The sequence below is a fragment of the Diuraphis noxia genome, unplaced genomic scaffold (assembly GCF_037042655.1).
Source record: "Diuraphis noxia isolate RWA-SAM2 unplaced genomic scaffold, SU_Dnox_SAM2 contig0001, whole genome shotgun sequence".
In the NCBI taxonomy this organism is placed as follows: domain Eukaryota; kingdom Metazoa; phylum Arthropoda; class Insecta; order Hemiptera; family Aphididae; genus Diuraphis; species Diuraphis noxia.
This window is the reverse complement of record NW_028301711.1, coordinates 77,742,864-77,750,000: the sequence shown is the minus strand read 5'-3', so window position 1 is coordinate 77,750,000 and position 7,137 is coordinate 77,742,864. Positions and strand designations below refer to the sequence as shown.

Here is a 7,137-nt window from a genome sequence, read left to right as displayed (position 1 = left end):
TCTTACAGTAAAATTTTAGCTCTCAATTTTAGTTATACAACTATTTCGCTGTGGAATTTTTATGATTAAAACGTAATAATTAATAAATAATATATTTTCATCGTTATTGGTGCCTGCATGTCTTCGTGTTACGACGTTTGTCAAATATAAATGGGCATGCACAATAAATACTAAATAGTAATAATAATTATTATGTATTATAGCTGTGCGGTTTATGAAGTGTTGTTAATTGCAATGTAGGTATACCTATGTAAATGCATAAGTTATACATAAAAGTGTGTACATTTTGAATGCTTTTATTTATATATGTTTTAGTGTGTATTTAATACCAAGATGGATTTTAATTTGCATATGATGATTGTTTATTATAATAACGTCGTGATATCGTCAATATTCAGTGATTTATGATCGATACAATTTTTATATTTATTTTATTATAATAATTGTGAAATGACGAATTGTAATTCCATTATTCCATATTATAATTTATAATAAATAAGATTGAATATCTTAAACACATCAAATATATAAGTAAACTGTGACCTATTTTTATAAAATTATATGATATAAGATTAAGATTAGTTCCGAATTGCATTTAGATTTGATTGAAATGTATTTTTTGTATACTTAAAAAGTATTTGAGTATCTAGGTACGCTAGGTAGTTCTTAAAATTACATTCATGAAGATTATATATTTCTAGCTTATAACATCTAAAAATGTATATACAGCCATTCCAATTGTATGTACTTATGCATATTGTTAGTATTTAGCTTAGAAATTGAATAAAATAATAATATAAACTTAAAGGTTGATAATTTTCAATATTACATTTTTAGGTGAGTTATGTAAAATATTGATGTTTACAAATATTAAATGTTCATACCTCATCCATTTCGCTGTAGGTAATAAAGAACAAGGGTGACACAGTTTCCTAGACATTCAAATTATATCAGTTGGTGTAACAATAAGCGATTTCAATTTATTTCTCTATTATACTTTTAAGTTCATGTAAAAAATGTTTGTCATCAAGAGTCAAGACCAATGACATTATAGTATATTTTGTATAATATGTTACAATTCACTATTAATATAGGATTAACAACTATAATTGGGCCATACAACACCATGATAACAGATTTATTGGAAACAAAATTCCTTCTGCTAATTGTTGTCGAAAAAAAATAATATTGAGTTTTGGTTATTACAAAAATACCTAATTGCCTTATATTAATAGTTTATATAATGGTTGTTTAAAAAACTTATTCCAACGTTCTAAAAAAGTATACGTTCCAGATTATTTTTATAGACAGTAAATAATTAGTTATTAATCTGTATCAGTGTATCAAAATCAAAATGTAAATTTTATTTAAACTGAATAGATATTAAAAACCAACTAATAATGAGGAATTCTGTTTTTTTGTTTTTATTAAATAATAATATTTATGAATATCAAATTTTCGTGCATACCTTAAAAATTTTAATGTAGTAAAAACCAATAAGAGAACACAAATTCTTAGGTAGGTACCTTTAAAATACATCTACCTAGGTTATATTATGATATAAAGCCAACAATACGACATTTAAAATGGCAAACAAAAATTGGTTAAATTTTGTGCGATGGAAACGACACATGTGGACGTGACATTATCAAGTAGATTAGCCAACATTTTTTATATTTGTCTTTTGAATATACTTTAAGAAAATTTAGTTGAATAGTTTTATACTATTAATAACGTTTTAATGTATTTTATAGGTCTAAAAATAGAAATCTCAACAAACTCAAAACAAAATTAATATTGTACTATTGTCTATTGTTCCTTTTACTACCTAATTACAACTAATCAATGTTAAACCGAATATAATTTCGTGAAAAAAAGTATTAGTTAGTACGAAGTGAGTTACAATATTAATAATATTTATGGGAATAAAACATTACTTTCTAGTTTGCTAGTTATTTCATATTTGCCCTTCATTTGTGAGTTTTATATTTGTTTCAGATTTATTTTATGTAAAAATGCATAATTTTGTTTCATGTGATATTTCAATTCAAAAAATGTTAAAATATGACTAACTTTTAAATACATTCTGTATTGGTTATTTCAATTGCATATTTTGATTGTTCAGTGTGATATAGGTACAGTCGGCAGTCGCGTAGACTGATCATTTTTATTGCTGTATTTTTTTTCATTTCAACAAAACATTTGAAATGAGTGAATACAGTTGTATAACATAATTTAGTTTAAACACTATTTTAATAGCCTATATAATAAAAAATGTTACTAAATCGATATTTGTATGAATACATTTAGTTGGTTGTAATTAAAATGACAAAATTATTATACGTGGTTTTAATACCTTAATGCATGAACGTATTCACACCATTGTTTACAATTTCGTGGTACATTGACTATAATAACCATAATATAGATATAAATAACATATCAGGTATATTATGATACGTACCAAAATAATATGCTATATTTATGGCTGAAATTATTTCAACAAACCTAAAAGAAAAGCTAATAACCAGTGCCGTAACTAGGCATTGGCAAGGTGGGCGGTGGCCAAGGGCGCAATTTAAAATGATCGCGCTAGGGGCGCAATTTTTATTTCATATAAATACTAAAAATTCATTATTAATTTATAACATTGGTTGCCAAGGGCGCACATAAAGCTAGTTACGGCACTGCTAATAACTAATAATGATATTGATATATAATATACTTAAATGATGTGTGTAAAATGTAAATCGTACTAAATCGTTTTTCGTATGCAATGATTTTTCATTGGTTAGGTCATTCAACAAATTAAATAACAGAGCGAATTATATCAGGTACTTATTTATAAATTTTCGAATAAATATGATGATTAATAAATCCATATATCATTAATCAGACGAAATTAATATTAATTCAATGATTTCTTTGTTATGGATTTTAAAAGTAAATAACTAAAAGTGGTAACTACTTATAATAAGTGGAGCAAAGAACCAATTGAAATACAATTACTAACTTTTATTTCACACCTTCAAACACTGTATTATGTATGTTTAATTCACAGTCACTTATATCGTGTACAGAGCGGCAAGGTTATAAAATATAATAAATATGTGCCACAAGAAAATTAAAGTCTCAGTATATGAGGTATAGTCGTATAGATTGTGAATTTTATGGGGGCTTGTTTATGAACTAGTTATATTTGAATAAATATAATTAAATGTTAAAAATACATTTTTAATTTGTTTTTTGATAATTATAGTACGATAAGGGTTTGTAATGAAATAAAAAACAAAAGCGGGTAAGTCGTGGATGTCGCTCTGCTGTACAGTAGGTTACTGTAATGGATGGGATTAAATTTGAATGCAATGATAGGTATCATTGTATACGAAAAACGAATAAAATTTGATCGACATTTATAGAATAAAAAACATAAGAAAACGAAAAATTTCAAATAGCTAAACATAACTTAAAAATTGTTGAAATGTTTTGAAAATGTTATGAAGTACAGGAATTGATAAAATAAAAATATGGTTTAAATTTAAAGTTTATTGAGATATTTGTTTTTGATTAACAACAAAATATAAGAATATTAATACAAGAGAAATTGAGTGAATGTCCAATGTTGGAATTCAAATTAAATTTAACTTTCCGGTAGACATTTTTTATTTGATAAAAGTAGGTAAACTTAATATGAACTATGAAGAATCTCGTATTGAATTTTAAAATTAGAATTTTTTTTTAAACTAGAAAATTGTACAATCTGTAGAATAATTATTTACAATAAGCACAAATGATTTAAGAATTTGATAGAAGAGATAAAATAATAGAGATAAAGTAACAAACAATAAGTTAAATTACAATTACAATTATTTACATAAATTCAGATAGACGACTTAACTGAAGAGGCCATCATTGATGGTACTTCATGACATGACATGTGGTGTAAACCAGATTTAAAAAGATAAATTTTTATGAATTTCTAACTCAATATTATTTGCACCTTTTCGATATTTTTACGCTTTTTTACCCAACGAAATAAAATATGATTGACATTTTTAGAAAAAAAAAACGATTTACTTTCTACTATCAAAGTAATAAAAGTATACGATTTATGCTATCGAATATCATAATTAAACTTGATGATTTATGAATTTTTACTTAATTCATAAGGATATGATAGATGAAAAAAAAACACACTCCATTGTAAAATCAATAAAATCATCGGTTCTTAAAATCATTGTAGCATAGGTTTATTTGTATTTTTTTAATAATACTAAAAAGATACAGGCAGAAGTAATTGTGCATTGTGAAGTACGTAAACGTTACGCACAAGATAGTATTCGTAGCCCGTGAATACGTATAACAATAGAGAATATTCTCCTCGGATAAGAAGACAATATATGGAGCCCCGCAGACACATGAACACAAAACATTAATCTGGATAATAAATCGTCTTAGACACATAGTACTAACACCTTAACACATGATAAAAGCATTTGTAACGTATACAGGGATTTGGAAATATATACTCGCATTATATACGTAATTTTTTTTGGAATTATTTTCTAGGGATAAAAAGGTCCATTTTGTGTGGTAACAATATTATCAGTAGGTGGTATACCACTACAGTTTATTGTACTGGGCAGACCATTTTTTTTATACGTATGTTAAAAATTAAATATGTGTCTACCTAAATACGAGAATAAAATACACCACAAATTTATAAATAAATAAAAAATTAAACATAATTTTAGACTCATGTAGGTCATAAATCTCAAAGCTGAGACATTTTTTGGGGAAATATAAAATAGGTTTTAAGCAATGTTTAAACAATAATACACTATTCCAAAATTGAAGATCGATTAAGTTTTGATAATATAATGTAAAAAAGTAACGAGTAAATTAATAAGTATATATTCTACTCAACTCTCAGATCTTCAAATTAAGTCATTTAAGTTAATGCAAGCTTAATTAATGATAGTAACATTGAAAAGCGGATTTAAAAAAAAAAATACTATGACAAAATTGAATATTTATATAGAAAATGCGAGTTCACACTGTACTGACCAAAAAATATTAAAAATATATAAACGAATATTTTTATTGATATATACAATATATGTATATAATATAATAATATTGATATATTTATATATTTGTAATCATTTGGTATAGAAAGTGCAGTTAGTACAAGCTAGTCACGATAATTCGAACTTTTCCCGATTATTTTTAAAAGTACTTTGTGTTTTCTCTCCTCGAGTACTAATTATAGATTCAATGTATACTTCAAAACCACCTTTAAAGTTTAAGATTTTTATTCTTATGACAAACACACAAAAAACAATTAAAGCTTATTTAAAACCATTGAATCAAAAATTTAAATCAAATAACAATTTAAAAAAAATTGTTCTCAGGAAATCAAAAATACAACGGGGAGATAAAGACGATAGATATACTATATACGACTAAATAACTATACGGCCAATAACATAATAGAAATAATAATAACATGAAGTAGGTATAAATTGTATAATAAACTTATATGAACTTACCTCGATAATTATATTTATTGCAGGCCGTCTGGTTGCCAATTGATCTTTACTTTTCGTTTTTTTTCGCAATATACTTTTTTACAGCAAATCTATATCACGTCGATATAACGTGTTCTCGGCAGTCGAGTGGTTAGAACTGCGATCTAAAAATTATCAATATTAATTAACGCCAAATAACAATCACCAACAAAATAAAAAAATTGATATTATATTGCAATACCTTAAGGAACCTTTAAATATAACAAAAAAAATAAAAAATAATTACTTCGATGTAAGTCAGAGATTAAAAGCCACAGCATGAAAATCATACAACAGCTTAGAAACACTGAATGAACGAGACTGTCCCGGATCCTGATACTGATGGTTGACCGTTGGGCGCACAAAAAATAATACGTAGCGCTAAGGGAAGTGGAAGGGGATCATTGTTATGGCCGATCCTTAAAAATGAGCGTAGAAATAATATTGTAAACACATGATTTTTGGTTGTCTTTTTGATTAAATATGGACAGAATTACATGATGTGCCCTTAAATGAAACTTCTATGTCTTAAAATATTGAATGATGGAATTTCTTTTAGAGGCAAAAAACGCATTTTCACCGAACTATGTATTATAGCCTATCTATATAGATTACAGACTATGGAGACAAATGATAGTTAGCAAATGTTGGACATCTTCTCGTAACTATAATGATATACACTAATACTATAAGTAGACATTTGGTTAAATTTTTAAGGGGCTATAACAATCAAATTTAAAGTGCTCACAAGGGCTTCAACTCCGCATCCTCTTCCTATAAATAAATATAAAATATTACTAATAAAAATATCGCAACAGTTTAATTTCGGGAAAGCGCTCTTAAATTAAATCATGTATTTCCAATATTATTATTAACACTTGACGCTTAAAAGCCACATTTATTAATTAATTAACTTTTAAGATTAATACATTTTTAAAATGCGGCGATTAATACATAATCATACATTCAAATCATACACAATCACCTAGTAATATACTTTAATAAGTTTGTTATTTTTATCATGTATTAATGTGAAATAAATGAAAAATTATTTTAAATATTATTTATACTATTTAAATATTATCAATTAACTGTGGCGGACACGCACTTGCGTTTATGTATATCATGTAGTTTAACCTTTCGGTATATTAGAGCACTTTAAATTCAATTTTAAAAGTAAGTGTACAATTTACTTTCTTAGTTATGAGTCTGTTTTACAATGAAACATATATTGATTGGAATTTTGTTAATAATCGCAGAATAAATCATTATCTGTGTTTATCATCTTATGATGTTATTTCCAAGTTACTAAATTAAACAATAATGGGTAGACATTATAGACACCCATTTTTCTTTTGAAGTGGATTTATGAAATTATAGTTAAATTATTAATTTATATTTTGAATCTTTAACTGGTAATTGATAAATAGTATTAATAAAAATGTAAATGCTACAAAACGATCTGAATATCAAAACATAAAAGGTGATAACATCTATGATTGGAAAATGGTTGAATTTAACAAAAGCTAGAATAAAAAATAAAAATTCATACCACAGCCTACAGGTG

General features: G+C 25.7%; 1 protein-coding gene and 1 pseudogene across 1 annotated transcript in view; one reads left to right on the top strand and one right to left on the bottom strand.

Annotated features, from left to right (window-relative positions):
- The window catches only part of LOC149061833 (cytokine receptor-like), a 22,296-nt gene extending 15,869 nt beyond the window's left edge, over window positions 1–6,427 (bottom strand). The window contains exons 1-2 of the mRNA XM_089218091.1: window positions 5,818–6,427; window positions 5,553–5,695 (exon numbers count right to left, since the gene is read on the bottom strand). The gene's annotated coding sequence lies outside the window, so the exon portion shown is untranslated. The remainder of the gene's footprint in view (window positions 1–5,552; window positions 5,696–5,817) is intronic.
- Window positions 1–7,137, top strand: part of LOC149061806 (uncharacterized) — a 340,578-nt pseudogene that overhangs the window by 47,859 nt on the left and 285,582 nt on the right.